The following is a 21737-nucleotide window of genomic DNA, read 5'->3' on the forward strand; positions in this document are numbered from 1 at the left end:
GGAAGAAGTTTCTACATTAAGTGAAGTGGTATATGTGGGATGAGCCGTTTCGTTTTCATCAAGGAGCTGACCAAATCATTAGGAGATGTATTCCTTACAGTGAAACGGGGGAGATCTTGTGAGATTGCCACTCAATGGCTTATGGAGGACATTATGGGGGAGAAAAGACAACAGCTCGTGTTCTTCAAGCAGGATTCTTTTGGCCGACATTATTTAAAGATGCTCACCAGTTCGTCTTGAAATGTGATCAATGTCAACGTGTGGGTAATATGTCCAAAAGGGATGAGATGCCTCTTAATGTGCTTCTCGAGGTTGAAGTCTTCGATGTTTGGGGAATTGACTTTATGGGGCCATTTGTCTCATCTTGTAACAATCAGTATATCTTGTTGGCGGTTGATTATGTGTCGAAATGGGTGGAAGTTAAGGCATTGCCAACGAATGATGCGAAAGTGGTACTTAATTTTCCTCACAAGCAGATATTCACAAGGTTTGGAACTCCAAGAGTCATAATCAGTGATGATGGATCGCATTTTTACAATCGCAAGTTCACTGCTATGATGCGAAGGTATAATGTGAATCATCGCATTGTCACGGCTTATCATCCTCAGACAAATGGTCAATCTGAGGTGTCTAACAGAGAGATCAAGCGTATTTTAGAGAAATTTGTGTGCCCGTCGAGAAAAGATTGGTCTTTGAAGCTTGATGAAGCTGTTTGGGCGTATAGAACAACATATAAGACTCCATTGGGAATGTTACCGTTTCAGTTGGTTTATGGTAAGGGGTTTCATTTGCCTGTGGAGCTCGAGCGTAAGGCATATTGGCCTTTGAAAAAATTGAATCTTGACTTGGATGCGGTTGGAAACAAGAGGATGCTTCAATTGAATGAACTCGACGAGTTTCGAATTCAAGCTTATGAGAACAACAAAATGTACAAGGAGAAAGTCAAGAGGTGGCACGATCGGGGTCTAGTGCTCAAATCATTTGTTTCGGGGCAACAAGTTCTAATGTTCAACTCTCGTCTCCGTCTTTTTCCTGGGAAGTTGAAGTCAAGGTGGTCAGGGCCCTTCATAATTAAAATTGGGTTTCCACATGGAGAGGTGGAAATTTTTGAGGATGATCCGGGCCAGGCATTCAAGGTAAATGGTCAGAGGTTGAAGCATTACTATGGTGACACGGTAAACCGTGAAGTGGTTAGTGCTGTTCTATTGTCCGTTTGAGCTCAAGGTTCTATGTTGAGCTAGCAACATAAAAGAAGTGCTTCTTGGGAGGCAACCCAAGTTTGTTGTACATTAGTAAGTAGAGGAAGCAAAAAGAAAAGAGAAAATCACAAAAAAAATTCAGAAAAAGAAAAAAATTCAGGGCTCACTTCAGAAGCTTGCGGGCCCGCGCTATCCTAGCACGCGCCCGCACTGTCTCAGGGCACGGCCGCGCCGTGTCCCGACTCAGGAAAAAAATAAAAAGGCAATTAAGGGGGGAAAACGGGAATTTTGTTCCAAAATCAATTCCCAACCGAATTTTACTCCCTCACATCCCATAATTCCCTCTCCAAATCAAACCCATTACTCCCACTATTCTCATAATCAAATCCCACTTCTATATATAATTCTCTTTTCACCACCTATATATACATACACCTCATACACAAACTTCTTCACCAATTCATGAATTCTTAAACACAAATTCTCTCTCAAACACAAATCTTATTCTCTTTACTCACTTCCAATGGCACCCAAGAGACAAAGAACACAAATCGATAGCCGCACCACCGATTCATCAAGTGTGAGTGGTGTAAGGCCAGGGTTCTCTACTCCCGAGGCTGAAGCGGAGTATACTAGGCTTCTTTCGAAACCAATCATCAAGGAACGAGGTTTTCTGCCATCAGGATAGGATGGTCAGCTATTGGAGATGATTCTTGAGATGGGCTGGGTTCCCATTTGTGAGGCACCCGCTGTTATGCCCATGAGTCTTATTCGCAAGTTCTATGCGAACGCCAAGGCCGAGAAGAATGGCTTCACGGTGGTTCGAGGGAGGACGGTGGAGTATAGTACAGAGGCTATCAAGACTGCGATTGAGCAGCCCGCGAGGAAGCCCGGGCAGGATACCTGGAATGATAAGACACTAGAGGACTTTGATTTGGATCTTATTGTTGCTACTATGTGCCATCCCGATACTCACTGGAAGATCAAGAGGGGCACGACCGAGTATTCTACGTTCCCGGCTTTCAGAATGAACAGGTTTGCCCGTGCATGGAATGTTTTTATATGTGCTAACATCATGCCATCTTCGCATGTGTATGAGATTACTATGGAGCGTGTACGGCTGTTATGGGGCATTTTTCAGGGCGATTATATAGATTTGGGGATGGTGATTTATCAGGGGATTCTAAAGTTCTTGAGGGGGAGTACTATGGGGTCTATTCTGTATGCGTCCGTGGTGACGAAGCTGTGCGTGGCAGTTGGTGTTCATTGGCCCGCACACGAGCAGTTGCAGATCCCGAGTGCTCCTATTGACAATACTACTTTGGCTACGATGCAAGAATGGGATGGAGACAAGCCCGGTCTGAAGGGGCTTGGTTATACTTTTGACCACCTACCTGGTGGGAGGCCAACTGTTGGGGCCACTCAGGCGAGCAGGACTGCATGGAGATCTCAGCTAGGAGATGAGGCAGGGTCATCGCAGCAGGTAGGGCTGTCAATGGATCGGAAATCCGGTCCAATCCGATCCGATCCGAAGGCTAATGGAGTGGATATGGATCACTTAAAAAAAATCTGATCCGAAAAAAAATCCGATCCGGTTACGATCCGATCCGATAAGTAGCGGATATGGATTTAGGCCGATCTGGTCCGTTAATAATCCGATCTGGATAATTTATTATATTTCAGAAATATATATATATATTTACATATATATAAGAAATTATATATAAAATATATAACATATTTATATATTATTTTTTGTTAACATTTTATGGAGCACTCTCACTTGATAATTCTAATGTGTGTGCTGTCTAGCGCGTGTTTAGTGGCTGACTAACGGTGAGGACCATTACCAAGTGTGTGAAGCAGAGAGAAGGTCTATGGAGTGTCAAGATAACAGGTTCTGAGAACATAATAGTCTATAAGTTAGAGAAATGCTACATTAATAAAACCCACCATGACCAATACCATAGATACTAAATACAGATGCTTATATCTAGTCTAATAAATATTGAGTTTTGTATATCATATTAGTTCATTGTTCATTTCAGGATCGGTCTCGTAGTTTACTTTCCTATTAGCTTGGACTTGTATAAGTGTATCAAAGTGCAAATATGTTGATGCTTAAGTTGCCCCACTCATTGGTTACAATTTTAGTATGTTATTGGTTAGCTACTGATTCAGTGTTCTTTTGTGATGGAGGGATAAGCATTTTTTATTTTCAATTCATTGGGCTCCTCCTGCTTCATCCCAAATATTCTACTCAGACCAAAAACATGTATACAAAAACCCTTTGTTTATTATAACAAAAAACATGTACATGCCTCACGTGTGGCTATTATGCATGGGAGACTCCATTCCCGGGTCTGAGAAATAGTTGAAAGTCCACCCTCCTCTTTTAATTTTTTCTGAAACAGAATTTTAAACGTAGGAGTAGTTATTGTTTTTATTCACTATGCTTGGATGTAATGTAAGAAATTGTATTCGCATTTCATTTTTTTAAAAAATATTAATGGATCGGAGCTCCGGTCCGTGATCCGTGATCCTAAAGGATCTGGATATGGATCGGGCTATAAAAAATCCGACAAAAATCCGATCCGGATCCGAATCCGGTAAAATTAAATGGATCAGGATATGGATCAAGGCTGATCCAATCCAGATCCGATCCATTGACAGCCCTAGTAGCAGGCACATGAGGAGGAGGAAGGGGCTGATATGGGAGATGGCATGAGCATGACGCAGTACAGGCGTTTGGAGAGGAGGATGGATGCGATGCATGACATCCAAAGTAGTTCACACATGATCTCACCCAAGCATTGGGGACAACTTTTAGAGCCACCGGTGTTGATATCCAGTGGCCAGTTTTTGGTGAGATTTCCGTGTATCCACCTCCGGACACACCTGACACTCCACCCGTTGAGGGTGAGGAGCCTGATTCTGATTAGGTATGCCTGAATTTCTTACTATTACCTTCACCGAGGAAAGTGAATATTTTAAGTTTGGGGGTAGTAGTTGAAGGAATATGTTTTTATGTGAGTCTCATATAGTTGCATGTTCGTGATAGTTTAGTTCATATAGTTTGCATAATTTGTCATGTAGTTTTTTTTTTTATTTTTGGTAGTTTGTAGGATATTTTGTTCATTTAGTTTTTATGCATTTGCATTATAACATGATCCCTTAGATAATTTTTCTAGTTGAGTTGTGATATTGATGCTAGTGTAGTGATGTCGTGTTTAGAGATGTTAAGTCGTATTAAGTTGATTTGCATGCTAGAGACACTTGTATTTCACTAAGTCTTATAGTTGCTAGAGTGCTAGATCATAGTCATGGTTTGTTTATTTGTCGAGGTGTAATTGCTTGTTTATATTTAGAATTTAGGATATTCTCTTAATAATAAAAGACATGGATATTTAAAATTGGAGAAAATTGGATTTCATTGCTAGTTATTGTGGCTAGGTGTCAAATGGCTAGTAGCCGGCTCATATTTATATGAGTAGTCTAGGGTTAAATGAGATGGAGCGAAACACACTCATCAGAAATTCGTTGAAAAAAGAAAAAAAGGGAAAAAAAGAAAAAAAGAATAAGTGTTATGTATAATTGATCACGAGTAGGCTCTTTAGTACTCGAGTTATTAAGTTCTTAGGGGACTTTGTGCCTAGTGACCTAAGGCTTTTATAGTCTGGGATCCGCTAACCTAACACTCATTACATGGGTACTATTGTATAAGTCTTTTGTGGACCTCACTCATTGCACTATCAAATAAGCATATATGTGTTGTTTTATTCTGAATAAAAGCATGAATCCGTATAAAACTCCAATATAAGAATTGAAGTTGTTAGATATATTTGATAATGTCATGGCTAATATGTTTTATGTTTAGCTTTCAGATCTTACTTGAACAGGATAAATCAGTACTTAACTGTTGATCAGTACTTATACTGGAAGTCAGGACTTAAGGATATCAGTACGTATGTTATCAGGAGATAATCATCAGAAGATAGATATCAGAACTTAAGTGCTGAAGGACAATCAGATAAGGACAGTAGCTGATTAAAGGAAAGAAGATCAAGATAAACATAAGAAGAGATATGCATGAAGAAGGAATTCTATGAAGAATAGAATACTTGGAAGAAAAGATACCTGATTGATATATTTTAGGAAGCAGAATTATATTCCATATCAATTAGCGATTATCTTGTAACTGTGTAGTATATAAACACAGACATAGGGTTTACACTATAAGTGTTATCATTATTAGAGAAGATTATTCATTGTAACCTTAGCAGCTCTCGTGATATTTGTTCATCACTGAGAGGTAACAGTTCCATACTGTAACAGAGTTTATTGTTTCAATAAAGTTTGTTTCCTGTTACTTAAGTTCTTAAAAGTTTGATTTGAGTGTACTATACACTGTATTCACCCCCTCTACAGTGTGTGTGTGACCTAACAATTGGTATCAGAGCCTATCTGTTAACATACATACAGTTAAAGATCCAAACACAATCATGTCGGACACAGAAATTCCAACTAAGCCTACCAAAACTGAGGAATCACCAAAGACACAAATTCAGAGTCGGTATGAGACCATCAGAGTTCCCATACTGAGACCATCTGAATATCCCATATGGAAGGTAAGGATGACCATGTTCCTGGAAGCAACAGATCCAGAATACCTTGATAGAATCAAGGAAGGCCCTCACAAACCAACCAAGCTCGCTGTTGCAGTTGCAGGTGAAGCAGCAAAGACCGTACCAAAAGAGAAGAGTGATTATACTGCTGAAGACATAGCATCAATTGCTAAGGATGCTAAGGTACGACACTTACTGCATAGTGCCATTGATAATGTAATGTCAAACAGGGTAATCAACTGCAAGACTGCTAAGGAAATATGGGATGCTCTGGAAACAAGATGTCAGGGAACTGACACAATTAAGAAGAACAGGAAGACAATACTCACTCAAGAGTATGAACACTTTGACTCAAAGACTAATGAGTCATTGAATGATTTATATGATAGATTTGTCAAACTTTTGAATGATTTATCATTGGTTGATAAAGAGTATTATCTTGAAGATTCAAACCTTAAGTTCCTGTTAGCTCTTCCTGAATGCTGGGATTTGAAGGCAACGACAATAAGAGACAACTATAATCTTGATGAAACAACTCTTAACGAAATCTATGGAATGCTCAAGACTCATGAGCTGGAGATGGAACAAAGAAGCAAGAGGAAAGGAGGAAAGTCAAGGACAGTTGCTCTTAAGGCTGAAGAAGAATTCCCCAAAGCAGCTTCCTCAAAGAAAGATAAGGGTAAAGCTCTTTTCATAAAGTCTGATACTGAGTCATCAAGTTCTGAGAGTGATGATGACTCAGATTCTGAAAGCTTGCCTGAGACTGATGCTGATGAGGAGATGATGAAGCTGTGTGCTCTTATGGTGAAAGGAATCACAAAGATTGCATACAGGAAGTTCAGGAAGGGAAAGAAGTTTTCCAGGAAAGGCATAAATTCTGATAAGAAGAATTTCAGAAGATCTGAAGGCAGAGGAGGAAAGTCTGACAGAGGAGATTACACCAATGTTAAATGCTATAACTGTGGTGAGAAAGGCCACATATCTCCTGACTGCAAGAAGGTAAAGGGTGACAAAGGCAAGGCTCTTGTCACAAAGCAGAAAAGCTGGACAGATACCTCAGACTCTGAAAGTGAGGAAAACTATGCATTGATGGCAAATGCTGATAAAGAAAGTGTTGAGAGCAGTTTTGAAGCTGCTGAAACAAAGGTACCTCAGACTACTTATGCTTTTCATACTGATGATATTAATGAGTTGAGAAGATATCTTAAAACCATGTTTGTTAGTTATAGAGATCAAACTTTAACATGTGAAAGATTAACTTCTGAAAATCTTGCATTTAAGAAAAGAAATGATTTCTTAGAAAAAGAGTTAGTCATGTTCCATCAAACTCAGAAGGATAGAGATGATGCTTTTTATGTTAGGAATGAAGTGCTAAAATTAAATGAATCTCTAAAAACTGAGTTAGAAAAGGAAAGAGAGATTATCAGGACTTGGACTAACTCTGGCAAAACAACTCAAAATTTGCTAAGTAGTGGAAACTGGAAAGAGGGCTTAGGTTATGGAGAAGATAAGAAAGATAAAGGAATTGAAGAAATTAAGTCTGTTGATAAGCAAAAGCCAAAGTTAAAACCTGTTAAGTTTGTAACTGTAAAGTCTGAAAATGAAAAATCAGAAGTTACAAAGGAATCAACTTCTGACAAACTAAAACAGGAAAAGACAGCTGAAGTGAACATAGGCTTAATGACAAAGAAGCAGCTTAAGCATAAGCTGAAAGATGTCAAGAATGCAAACAAGGTAAAATCACCTAGGAAAAATAGGAATGGAAAGGAAGGTGTGAATAAAAGCAATGATTATAAACCTGTTCTTGATGCTCCTAGGAAAACATGTCATAACTGTGGAAGTTCTAACCATCTGGCTTCTTTTTGCAGGAAGAATAAGAATATTAACTCCTTACCTTAAAAATCAGGAGTTAAGAGTCAGTCTGTTAAATACAAACCATAAAATCCTTGTTTTCATTGTGGTAGTTTATGGCATTCCATTTATACTTGTAAGGAATATCATAGTTTGTACTATGATTATTATCAAATAAAACCTTCTTTGAAGAAAGTTTCCATTGTTCCTTCTAATGTAAATTCTGATTCAAAGTCTGATAGTGTAAGTTCTGATAAGAAAAATGTTAACATAAACTCTGATGCTAAATCCGCTGCAAATGTTAACAAACTTAATAAGGCCAAAGGATCCAAGCAAGTCTGGGTCCTTAAAATTAATAATTAGTGGTCTTTGTGATTGCAGGGCAACAGGAAAAATATTCTAGTTCTGGACAGTGGATGTTCAGGACATATGACTGGAAATAAGGCCCTGCTATCAGACTTTGTGGAGAAAGCTGGCCCAAGTGTTTCTTATGGAGATGGCAACATTGGAAAAACATTGGGATATGACAATATCAATCTTGGAAATGTCATAATTAAACAAGTAGCTCTAGTCTCAGGACTTAAACACAACCTACTGAGTATAAGTCAAATCTGTGACAGAGGTTATCATGTTAATTTCTTTGAAGAACACTGTGAAATTGTGAGTAAATCTAAAGGCAAAGTTGTTCTGAAAGGATACAGGCGTGGTAACATTTATGAAGCTAAGCTTTTAACAAGTACTGATGGTTCTGCAATCTGTCTGATGAGTAGAGCATCAATTGAAGAAAGCTGGAATTGGCATAAGAAACTCTCTCATTTCAATTTCAACAATATAAATGAACTGGTCAAGAAAGATCTTGTGAGAGGATTGCCAAACACAGTATTTGCTCCTGATGGTCTTTGTGATTCATGTCAGAAAGCCAAATAAAGAAAATCTTCATTCAAGAGCAAGACTGAATCATCAATTCTTGAGCCTTATCATCTAATACATGTTGATCTATTTGGTCCAGTAAATGTCATGTCTATTGTAAAGAAGAAGTATGCGTTGGTCATAGTGGATGAGTTCACCAGATACACATGGGTGTATTTCTTGCATACAAAAAGTGAAACTGTATCAACCTTGATTGATCATATCAAACATCTGGATAAAATGGTCAAAGATTCTGTGAAAGTTTTAAGGAGTGATAATGGCACTGAGTTCAAGAATTTGATAATGGAAGAGTTCTGCAAAAGCCATGGAATAAAGCAGGAATTTTCTGCTCCTGGAACTCCACAGCAAAATGGAGTTGTTGAAAGGAAGAATAGAACTCCCATTGAAGCTGCACGTACAATGCTTGAAGAAGCAAAGCTTCCAACCTATTTCTGGGCTGAAGCTGTGCAGACTGCTTGTTTTACTCAAAATGCAACACTCATTAACAAGCATGGAAAAACACCATATGAGATGGTGAAGAAAAAGAAGCCAAATATGAAATATTTTCATATATTTGGATGCAAGTGTTTTATTCTCAAGACTCATCCTGAACAGCTATCAAAGTTTGATCTAAAAGCTGATGAAGGAATCTTTGTTGGATATCCACTTTCCACAAAAGCCTTCAGAGTCTATAATTTTAGAACAAAAGTGGTCATGGAATCTATCAATGTCTCTTTTGATGACAAAAAGATTACTGGTCTTGAAGATTTCATTGACCATGATCAGCTGAGATTTGAAAATGAAGACTCAAATTCTGATACAGAAAATCCTGACAGTCTAAGTCCTGATACTGTAAACTCTGATGGATTAAACTCTGATGTTATTGAAACTGTGGAGACTACGTCAAAGGAAGATGCACCTATGCAGGGGGAGCATACTCAAGATCCTACCACATCTCAAGAAACATCAGAACATGCATCTGGCTCTTCAAGTTCTGATTCGTCAAGTTCTGATAAGCCAAGTTCTGATAGTGCTGAAAATCTAAATACTGAAGAATCCAACTCAGAGAGCATAGTTTCAGGGGGAGCATCAGAAAATGAAAATGAAAATAGCATGGATCATGGGGGAGCATCCAGTTCTAGAGAAAACCTTCCATCTGCAAGGAAGTGGACAAAATCACATACACCTGATTTGATAATTGGAAATCCTGATGCAGGTGTCAGAACTAGAACAGGTACTTCAAATGAATGTCTTTACAATTCTTTTCTCTCTCAGACTGAGCCAAAGAAATTGGAAGAAGCTCTTCAAGATGCTGATTGGGTGCAAGCAATGCAGGAAGAGTTGAATGAATTTGAAAGAAACAAAGTCTGGACCCTAGTGCCAAGACCAAAGAATAGATCTGTTGTTGGTACAAAGTGGGTATTCAGAAACAAAACTGACAGTGATGGCATAATTACAAGGAATAAGGCAAGGCTGGTTGCAAAAGGATATTCTCAACATGAGGGAATTGATTATGATGAAACATTTGCACCAGTTGCTAGGTTAGAAGCCATAAGGATATTCTTGGCTTATGCTGCTCACAAAAAGTTTACTGTCTTTCAAATGGATATGAAAAGTGCTTTTCTCAATGGAGAATTGGAGGAGGAGGTATATGTTGAACAACCTCCAGGTTTTGTAGATACCAAACATCCAGATTATGTCTACAGGCTTGATAAAGCACTTTATGGACTTAAGCAAGCTCCTAGAGCATGGTATGAGACTTTAGCTCAGTTTCTTCTGGAAAGTGGATTCAATAGAGGGACAATAGACAAAACACTGTTCTACCTCAACCATGGAAAGGACTTACTTCTGGTCCAGATTTATGTTGATGATATCATTTTTGGATCTACAAATGACAAACTTTGCAAAAAGTTTGCCAAGCTAATGTAGTCAAGATATCAGATGAGTATGATGGGGGAACTTAGCTAGTTTCTGGGCCTTCAAGTCAAGCAGAATGAGGAAGGCACTTTTATTTGTCAAACCAAGTACATCAGAAACTTGCTGAAGAAATTTGAAATGCAAGATTGTTCAAGTGCATCCACTCCAATGGCCACTGCGACAAAACTGGATAAGGATATCGGTAAATCAGTAGATATTACTGACTACAGAGGTATAATTGGCTCTCTACTCTATCTAACTGCTAGTAGACCTGATATCATGTATGCTACCTGTCTTTGTGCAAGATTTCAAGCAGATCCAAGAGAACCTCACTTAACAGCTGTAAAAAAAATCTTTAAGTATCTTAAAGGAACAGCTGCTCTGGGATTATGGTATCCTAGAGAATCAGATTTTAAACTAATAGGTTACTCAGATGCAGATTTTGCAGGTTGCAAAATTGACAGGAAAAGCACAAGTGGAAGCTGCCAATTTCTTGGAGGCAGATTGGTTTCTTGGTACAGCAAGAAACAAAAGTCAATTTCCACATCAACTGCAGAAGCAGAGTATATTGCTGCAGGAAGCTGTTGTGCACAGATTCTTTGGATGAAGAATCAGTTACTGGATTATGGGTTAACATATTTCAAAATCCCTATTTACTGTGATAATCAAAGTGCTATTGCTATGACAGGTAATCCAGTTCAACACTCAATGACAAAGCACATCAGCATCTGGTACCACTTCATCAGGGAACATGTGGATGAAGGTACAGTGGAATTGCATTTTGTTCTCACAGATCAACAACTAGCAGATATCTTCATAAAACCACTGTGTGAAGCTACTTTTACAAGATTGGTAAATGAACTTGGAATGGTTTCAGGTTCTTTCTCTAAATCTGCTTAGTCTTGTTCTGTGTTATCAGACTTTATGCTCAGTATTTACAGAATTAATCTCATTGTGTATTCTGTGCTTAATTGATAAATGTCTTTAAATACTGACTATTGTCTGATATATGTTTCTAAACTCTGATAAGTGATATGTCTGTTCAAGTACCTATTCTATCCTATGAGGATAACTGTGCTAGATACTAACCTAGTAGTCTTCAATAAACAAATGATTCCATGTAAGAAGTAATTATTTCAGTGGAAACCCTATGACACTAGCAAATTCTGATAATTGAGCTTAGTTAAGTTTACTTTGTATATCTTATTACTAAGTCACAAATTAGAATAATGCTACTCATCTGTTAAGTTCTGATACTAGTAAAACTGCTGAATGTACTAAGTGCTGATAAACCTCACTTATCAAAAGAAAAAGCAAAAAGATCAAAGAATAAAATCAGGTACTCCTTTGAGATCCAGAGTAAAAATGTGGAAGGGACGACCCAAGTGCATTGCTGGTATTAAGTAGATATGCATTAGAAAAGCAAAATATTTTCTTGGTGACTTTTCACACTCTATGATTACTGGAGAAATACTCTAATAATAGCATAAATTCTGATAAACAGTCGTGACTCACTTACACTGAGAAGCCACTGTAAAATAGAATTTCAAAAGATGCATAAAATTAGCACAAAACAGTTGAGGTGGACTCAAGCATGAACTCATTCATCAATAGGTTTCAGGATAATGACAGCTCTTTAGCAAAATTTTAGTTATGCCTTATTTCTAAGATGTACTGAAGTGAATCAGACTTTACTCTTTGTCTGTTATTTAGCTTAATGCACACACTAATCACTCCATCTGAATGATGAAAATTTCTGTGGTGGTCTATGTTATTTTAGATAAACAGTCATTATTGCACAAGTTCTGAGGACAAGTTCTAATTATACGTTCTGATGAGTAAGTTCTGAAGTCTATAACTCAGAGCTTGTATGAGGATTTACTAAGATGGGCATTCCTTTTTCGAGTTAAGAAATTATGTTCTGATGACTGTTAAGTTCTGGTATAGGTCTAAGTTCTGATTTCTCAATCTAGTCCTTTACTTGGCTTATCTGTGAATAAAATTTGATAACAGTCTCAGTTCGAACTAGAATATGTTGAAGTGGAAGATTAATAGTCACTATGATTAGGATTAATGGTATTCGTACTTGAACAGTCCACTGTTTCTTGTTTCTTGTGCGTTTTAAACCATGATTCCTCTTTCCAATGAATGTTATTATTTTTCAAAGTCTAGGGAGACGAGGTAGAACATCTGAATTGCACTTTGTGCAAGATCTTCTTGCACATAGTGAGGTTGGGTATGCATTAACACAGCCTGAATTCTTTTCAAGCCAACAAGTTCTGAGGTTTTGGAGGACTGGACTTTTTGATGATGCTGGTTAGACCATTACAGATTCCTAAGTCTGTAAAACAGATCCTGGTAAATGCTGATCCTGATACTTATAGATCTGTTTACTCTGATGTCCAACCAACTCCAAACACCCAAAATCCATCAACCTCAGTACCTACCTCTCATTCTACTCAACCTACCCTCAGAACATATCTCAAATCCTATCTCTCAACTTCACAGACTGCTCGACCTTCATCTTCAGCACCTACTGTGAAATCTTCATCTTCCAAGCCAAAGAGGACAAAGAATGTTCCTCAAACATCTCAAAAGAGAAGGAGGATTGCATTGAGCGATGAATCTGATTCTGAGGAACCGGTTCCTGCTAGAGAACCTGTTGTATCTGAAGCTGAGAAAGAGATTTCTCAGAAGGATTCTGAAATTGGGGGTTCTAGGCTTCTCAAGAGGCTTAGACGAATGACAGTTCCTGAAACTCCCAAGGAATCCAAATCAACAAGGAAGTACAAGAAACAGAGGGCACAAAGGCCAGTTTCAGATGATGAAGAGGAAGCAGCTAAGGAAGGGGATCAGGAATCTCTGATCTCATAAGACAAGGAATTTGCTCCAGTCACTTCTTCTCCATCAACTCCATCTCAGGAAGCTGTATCTGACAAGGCTAACTCACCATCTGTGTCTCTTATTGATCCAGGCACAAGTGCTGATATTGATGTTCAACACTTGGTTGTGTCTGAAGTATTTCTCTTAGAATCTCCAACATCAAATAATCCTTCCACAACACCTGTTACTGATGCTGTTCAAACTCCAGAGTTATCACCAACACCTTCTCTGCATCAAGATGCTGATGATCAGACTTTAGGTGAGCATCAGGATATGGATGTTGATCATAACTTAGTATCAGATCAACAATTAGAGGATGCTGAAGCCTCCATTGCTACTCACACTGTTGTCTTATCAGAAGATACTGATTCTTTAAGTTCTGATGCTGGAAATGCTGGAGATACTGGTGATGCTGCTCCAACTGTAGATGCTGATGAAGCAGGTCCTTCAGGACATACTCCTCAACAGACTCTTCCTAAGTCTGAACTGGTAAAGAAGTTTGTTACCGGGGCTGCACCAGTACCTTAGAGTGAAACTCCTGCAGGTCAGGAGTGGACTAAGGAATGGAACTCAGTTTCATGTGTTCCAACTGCAATACATCTTGCTGAGCACTTGACTAAAGCTGATGAAATGTTAAATTCTGATGATTTAAAAACCCAGCTTAGAGTCACTGCATTGAGTACTAAACATCTACAAGGTCTTCATTCAACTACTCATGCAGAGCTACACAAGATTCAGGAGAACTTTATCAAACAAGAACAAGTTTGGAAAATTGATAAGAAAAAGTTCTTTCAACCTACCATTGACATGATTGCTTATATTGAGAAAACTCAAGAGAAACAACAAGCTCAGATTGATGACATTCTGACAAATCAAGTTTCTCAGCAATCGCAACTTACTGAAATCCAATCCTCAGTGGAATTACTTATCTCTCTTTTACTACCTGCTGATGCCAAAAAGGGGGAGAAGGTAATTAAGTCCAAATGCAACACTAACAAGACACTGCAAGGAAAGGATGATGGAAATGATGATCAAGGATACTCTGGAATGGGTAGCGGTCATAGTCAAGGTAGAAGGTTTACATCAAGACAAGCTAGTCACATGACAAGTTCTGATACTGGGAAAAGAATAAGTTCTGTTGCTGGTAAAAGGATAAGTTCTGATGAACTTCTAGATCTTGATGAGGAAATGTCAAGACAGTTATTTCTTCAACAAAATCCAGGAAAGGACTTGGAAAGTTTAAAGGAAGAAGAAGCTAGACTTAAATCAGAGAAAGTCACATCTAAATCTGAAGCTTCTGGTAAAAATTCACTTCCAAAAATCAAAGGCATTGTGATCAAAGAAAGGACACATACTGAAGCAACGTTGGCTAGATCACAACCACAGATAGATCCAAGATCCAAGGGTAAAGAAAAGGTTGGTGAACCTATCAAGGTTTATGTACCTCCTGAGGAAGAAGAAATTACTGATGAAAAGGATGATCTTGCTCTGACTTCAAGAAAAGTTCTTAAAACAACCTCTGACATGGCTCAAGTTGTTCAGAGTCAAGAAATTGTAAGTTCTGATATTCAGAAGAAGCAAGTAACCTCTGACAGAGCTCAAGTTAACTTGATATCTGAAAATAGATCAAAGACACTCTTACCAGGATTCACTAAAGCAAAACAGACTCAATCTTTGAAGACTACTGTAAGTGGTTTTGAAGCAAGAGTAGTTACTGGAAAGGAAGCTAGAGATAAAACTGGATTGGGAAGTGCTGATGAAAAAAGAGTACACAACACTACCAATGATCCAACTTCCTTGAGTGAACCAGGTATTGGAGCAACTCCTGAGAGATTGAATCAACTGGAATCTGTACAGATGGTTTACCATACCTACTTGAAAGAATACATCATGTTGTATTTCATGACAGATGGTAGGGTTTATCATATAAGACAAAATGCCATTCCATTGAAGTATTTTGAAGAATTGGAGCATGTACTTTTCTTACTTCAAGTGGATGACAGAATAACAGAGACTGCTGCAAACTACTTAAAAGAACAGATTCAGAGACATAAAAGGCTTTATTCTGTTAAGTCTGACAGCATATATGTTCCAAAGTACAGAGATCACAATGGTGATATTGTTGATATGAAGCCTAATACTGCACAGATCAGAACATATCTTGGTATTAAGGGACTTGAATTCAATCTGGAGTCTGACAAAGCTTATGTCATAAGACTAGATCAGGAGTTGAGAAAAGCAAAGATCAATGATCTCAGAGCTGAATCTTTCAAACTGGTGAAGATACTGCAGAGCTTAAAGATGTCAAAAGGAGAATGATTGATGAACTAAGATATGCTAAGAAATGTTTGTTGAAGAACTATCTCAGAACAACTCCTGACATCAGAGAGATCAGAAAATGATGAAGCCAAGTCGAAGATCTACAACTGCTTAAATACTGATATTTATACAGACTAAAGTTGTTATTAGAAGTTGAAATTGGTAAAAGCTTTAAGGAATGTAAGTTTTAGTTATCTAGTCTAATTCTCATGCATTTGTACTTAATGTTTTTGACATCATCAAATATCTTTTAAACTTGTATATTATGTTAATTTACAAGTTGGGGAGATTGTTAGATATATTTGATAATGTCATGGCTAATATGTTTTATGTTTAGCTTTCAGATCTTACTTGAACAGGATAAATCAGTACTTAACTGTTGATCAGTACTTATACTGGAAGTTAGGACTTAAGGATATCAATACGTATGTTATCAGGAGATAATCATCAGAAGATAGATATCAGAACTTAAGTGCTGAAGGACAATCAGATAAGGACAGTAGCTGATTAAAGGAAAGAAGATCAAGATAAACATAAGAAGAGATATGCATGAAGAAGGAATTCTATGAAGAATAGAATACTTGGAAGAAAAGATATCTGATTGATATATTTTAGGAAGCAGAATTATATTCCATATCAATTAGCGATTATCCTGTAACTGTGTAGTATATAAACACAGACATAGGGTTTACACTATAAGTGTTATCATTATTAGAGAAGATTATTCATTGTAACCCTAGCAGCTCTCGTGATATTTGTTCATCACTGAGAGGTAACAGTTCCATACTGTAACAGAGTTTATTGTTTCAATAAAGTTTGTTTTCTGTTACTTAAGTTCATAAAGTTCGATTTGAGTGTACTATACACTGTATTCACCCCCTCTACAGTGTATGTGTGACCTAACAGAAGTGTTATAAATTATTTTGAGTCTAGCTTGTATTCTATTTATAAATTTGTGATTGTTTTGATAAGTAGTGAGTCATGATTTTCGATCTAGTTGCGATGGTATATCTGTAAGCATCTGCACACACGCACGTCTCTAGTTTGTAAGTTGATTTGTATGATTTAATTGATCTTTATGCGAGTAGCTGCACTTGTTGATATGTTGCTTGTTGAGTGGTTGAGTTATTCTATTAGGATCGTTGCATTCATATAGTTGCATTCATATAGTTGCATTCATGCATTTTTATTTCTTATTCTTTGAGTCTGTTTATGCTTGAGGACAAGCATCGATTCAAGTTTGGGGGTATGTTGAGTGGCATTTATGACACTTTATTATGCTCTAATAAGCTTTGAATTGATGTATTTGTACTCAAGTTGTTAAGTGTTTTAATGTGTTTTCTAGTGTTTTTGCATTTCAGGCATTATCTAGGTAATTAGGTGAATTAACATTGTTTTGGTGCTAATTTGGTGTCAAGGTGGTGTTGGAATAAAAGCTCATGGAAAGCCGGCTCGAAGTAGCAAGGAAAAAGATGAAATCTGAGTTTTTTTCCAGAAGGACAGCGCGGCTGCGCTGTGATAGCGCGCAGCCGTGCCAGGATTCCAGAATGACAGTGCGTATGCGCTGTGATAGCGCGCGGCCGCGCCGGTGCGAAAGTTTTGAATCCTGATTCTAATGCAAATCTAACTGGGAGACTTCCAGATTGATTAGGGTTGCTATACATATTAAAATAAGAACGTTTTCATGTGAGAGACGTACCAGAGCGTAAGGAGAGCCGTAAGAAGACCGTATTAGCATGATTTAACGAAGATGAAGAAGATCTTGTTTTTACTTGTGAATCTTTATTTTAAGTTGTAACTTGGATGCTAGTTTTCTTACTTGTGAACCTTTACTCTTGTTTCGTACTTGGTTTTGTTATTTAAGTATTAAGACTACGTTTTTTATACCATGTTTTTATCGGAACCCATGTTGATGGTGAGTCCGATTATGGGCTAATCGTTATCGTGGGGTTCTAGCGGATTTTTTTATAGATTTCTTTAGTTAAATTATTCTGATGCCTTGCTCATGGATGAAATCAAAAATCATATCATTCATTCTAATGGTACAAGACTAAAGCTGGATCAGATGCACTCTTGCAGATACACTCCTTCAGCCTTGCTCATGGATGAAATTAAAAAGGTTGTGAAGGACACTTTTGGGATTTCTACTTCCTCCTCATCTCAATCCTTATCCACACTGCAAGTTCAAGAACTACAACATCAAGTTTTTTCTCTCAAATCTTCTAATGACTCATTAAGTGCCCAAGTTCAAGCTCTTATATCCTTGCTACAGAGTCAATATACAAATATCAAAAACCTGGTGGACTCTCATAAGCATCTCCAAATGCAGAACTCTGTTGCTTTGGGGGCCATCATGGGGAAGCTCAACATACTACTGCCCTCTCTACCTGAAGAAATAAGGCCAGAATTACCAACTCCCCTACTCATGCCTGTCACCAAGACTAAGGGGGAGATTGAGGCTAGGATTCAACAATCTAGTGATTCTAAATCTAAGTCTAAAGAGCCTATTCAGGTTGGTCAAAGCTCTTTACATGCTCAAGTCTCTCATGATGTTGGAAAAGAAAGACTTCTAAAGGCTGCAAAAGGACCAAATCAAGACCAAGAATTCAGTGAACTTCTTGCAGTACTAAGGATGTCTTTTCAAAACAACTACACCACCTACAAGAAAGAATTGGCCAAAACGTCAACTTCATCAGGGCAGTGGTTGTGAGAATTGATAATTTCTTGGAAAAGAGAATTGTTGTGAATATCAATGATGGTGGTGAGGACAGATGTCTTCAGGTGTCTCTTCTAAATCTTAAAACCTTAAGAGCATCTGAACTGGATGTAAAGATTGAAAGAGTAAATCCAGTCATTCCAGAGGACACCCAGCTACTAAGAGAGCTCAAAAATGCATAGATAGAAGCTTTTCCTGAAGCCTACCTATATCCAAATAAAGGGGTAGCCTACATCTGTCCAACAATCAAATAATGCAAACATCTCCTTGTTCCTAAAAACTGTGTCAGATCAAATATTAGGTTGATCATGACTTTGCAGTCTGATCTAAAGCACAAAAGGAGCAAGAAGCATGAGGATGTGGAGATGATAAAGATCCTAGACAGATACCTGGTGAATTCTGACACCATGTTGCCAACTACTCAATTTAATCTAAGAAATGACAAGTATGATGGTGAACAGAAGCATGATGAACAAAAACCTTCTGGATCAAATCCAAGTCAATCATCAAGAGCAACTGGCAGCAAGGATAAGAAGCAGGATGAGAAGAAGGATGATGACAAGAAGATAGATGAAAGGAGGAGGAAAAAGAAAGAAGATAATTCAGGATCACACCAACAAACCCTAAAAATCCAAACAAATCAAGCTCAACCTTCAAAGCCAACAAACTCATACATTGAACCACCTCCTACCTCAAAGCCTAAATTCTTATACAAAGAAACTGCTAACACCTTTCTAAAATTACCAATCACCTCAAGCCAAACATTTCTCAAGAAAATCACAAACCTACCTTCTATCAAGCCATTACTCAAAGTTAACTACAAGTCTGTTTGGAGGAAACCTAAGAATGCTAAGCTTACTGAAAAAGTGCAAGTTACTGAGAGGGCCATCTGGAATTGTTACAAGCAAAGTGATTTTCTACCTCTAAACTGGTGCAACTCAGATGAAGACTACTTTCAACAACTAGCTGAGGAAATAGTCAGAGTTTGGGTTGTAACACTGAGGGAAGTAAGAATCTACTATAAAGATGGATCCTTCACATTTATTGGAAGCAACTTAATGGACACATTTTCACCCATGAAAATCAAGAGAGTGATAAGTTTACTGAAGGATAAGGATACTGCTACAAGAGCATAGAGATCTGTGTTAGCTGAATGGTTGATAGTAAGGGTGGAAAGAAGAGCAAGGAATAAGGTTGAATATGAGGAGAGGAAAAGGAAGTATGATGAGGAGATTGATATGTACATTAAAAGATCAGAAGAACTCAAAGAAAAAGGGATGAGAAGGATGGAAAATTCCTAAATGTCAAAGCTGACACATTCTCAAAATTCAGGATTGATTTACTGAATGGTTATCCAAAGCCTGACATACTCAAAGTTGTGGAAGCTCTAAGAGGGACATCAATAATAGAGGAACTTGAAATTCTTGTATATTTCAAGGACCTCATTAGAGAAGAAACAAAAGATACAGTATTTGTCTGATATATGTGTCTGTTTAACTCATGAAATCACCTAATGTATAAATGTCGTATGCGTGTCAATTTTTATGTATTAGTTTAATTTTCAATTGTAGATTGGGGTTACTCTTGTTAACATGCATGAATTTGTGATAATCAATCTTCTCACAAATTGGGGGAGATTATTGTGTAAGACATGCCTGTACTATAAAAAGATTAAGTAAAATTGACAACCCTAAGTAAGTTGTATGGTAATCTATGTTTATATTGTGTATTGTAACACTTAAGTCTGTAAAAATGTAAAGAGACTAGACTGGAGTATTTTTCTGTAAACAGTCTCAAGCCTAAGAATAAGCCCTGAAAGAAGATCATGAAGGTCATGCCTCAGAGAAAGTATGAAGAAGTTTGGGGTTGAATAAATCTGTTTTATGAAAAACATTCCAAGTCAATAAGTCTACAAGTCACAGATTTCGTGTTATAGAGAAATCATTCGAGAACTCCAGAATGACTTATCGAGAAGTCAAGAAAAGCTACTAGAGAACTCAGAGATATCGACAAGAAAAATTGAAGACATAAGGAATGGAGATATCGATAAGTCATTTATTCACTTGAGAACTCTGAGTTATCGACAAGTCAATATCACTGGAGATCTCCGAGATATCGATAAGTCTAATTATCACTAGAGATCTATGAGATATCAATAAGCAAATCTGTCACTAGATAACTCAAAGATATCGATAAGCCAAAGTGAAGACATAAAGATAAGAAATCTCGATAAGCCAAATTCTCTTATAGAGAACTCAGAGACTTCGATAAGTCAAAACAACTATAGAGTGATGGGAGATCTCGATAAGCCAATATACTTATCGAGATGTCGAGTTTTCTATATATCAAATTGGAGATCTCGAGGTAAAAATCAAAGTACAAAGTGCAGACCGGTTAAATATCCAAGATTATCAATCAACAAGCAATCCAATCAGTTTGATTGACAAGTCTACAAAAGCAGCTTGAAGAGTACAAGATCAAAGGCCAAGATTAACTAGCAAAGTAAAAGTCACAGGCGTGCATGATTAGCAAAGATACACTAAGCCAGAAATAGAAAGATTTGGTTATTTAAAAATAAGGTTTAATTCATGTTATTGCATACTGTATAATAACAAGTATTTATTGTTCTATAAAGTAAACACTGGATGCTTTGTTTTAGTAGTAACAATTTAGATTAGAAATCTAGTATTCTCTCAAGGAAGAAGGTAAGCTCTTTATCAACAAAGAACCTAGAAATTTTGTAGCAAAACATTCTTAATTTTAATATAAAATTAAGTGAGTTTTGAAAGATCTGTGTTCACTATTTTTATCTGTTTAAATTCAGTACTAACACATTTCACTACAAGATTTTAATTTACTTTGTTTATCACCATAAACACTTCAAGAAAAGTAGAAAAACACAAAATACACATTCACCCCCTATGTGTGTGATTCATTATCTAACATGGGATAAAGTAGAAATGTTTGTGTTTGAAACTAAGATGGCTACTCTGAACTTGTTAGCATATTGGAGATGAACTCAGTTGGATAATAATTTTTATACGCTAGTCTTGAAAGCGAGTATAAGGCGTATCAAGCATTAGCATGCTCCACCCGTGGATTGGGTAATTAAAAGTGAATATTTGTACAACTACATTTTAAGATATGATTCCATTGATTTTGGAAATGTAATTCTCAATGAAGAAAGAAAGTCCTTGCGAGTTATGTGTCAGAAGGTGGAAGGATTAGGGCAACCCATGTAAGTAGAAACACTAAGTCTCAAAGAAGCAGTGTCCATAACAACTGGGCAACTCAACAGGTATTTAAAACACGTGTGCG

The sequence above is a fragment of the Apium graveolens genome, chromosome 2 (assembly GCF_009905375.1).
Source record: "Apium graveolens cultivar Ventura chromosome 2, ASM990537v1, whole genome shotgun sequence".
NCBI lineage: Eukaryota > Viridiplantae > Streptophyta > Magnoliopsida > Apiales > Apiaceae > Apium > Apium graveolens.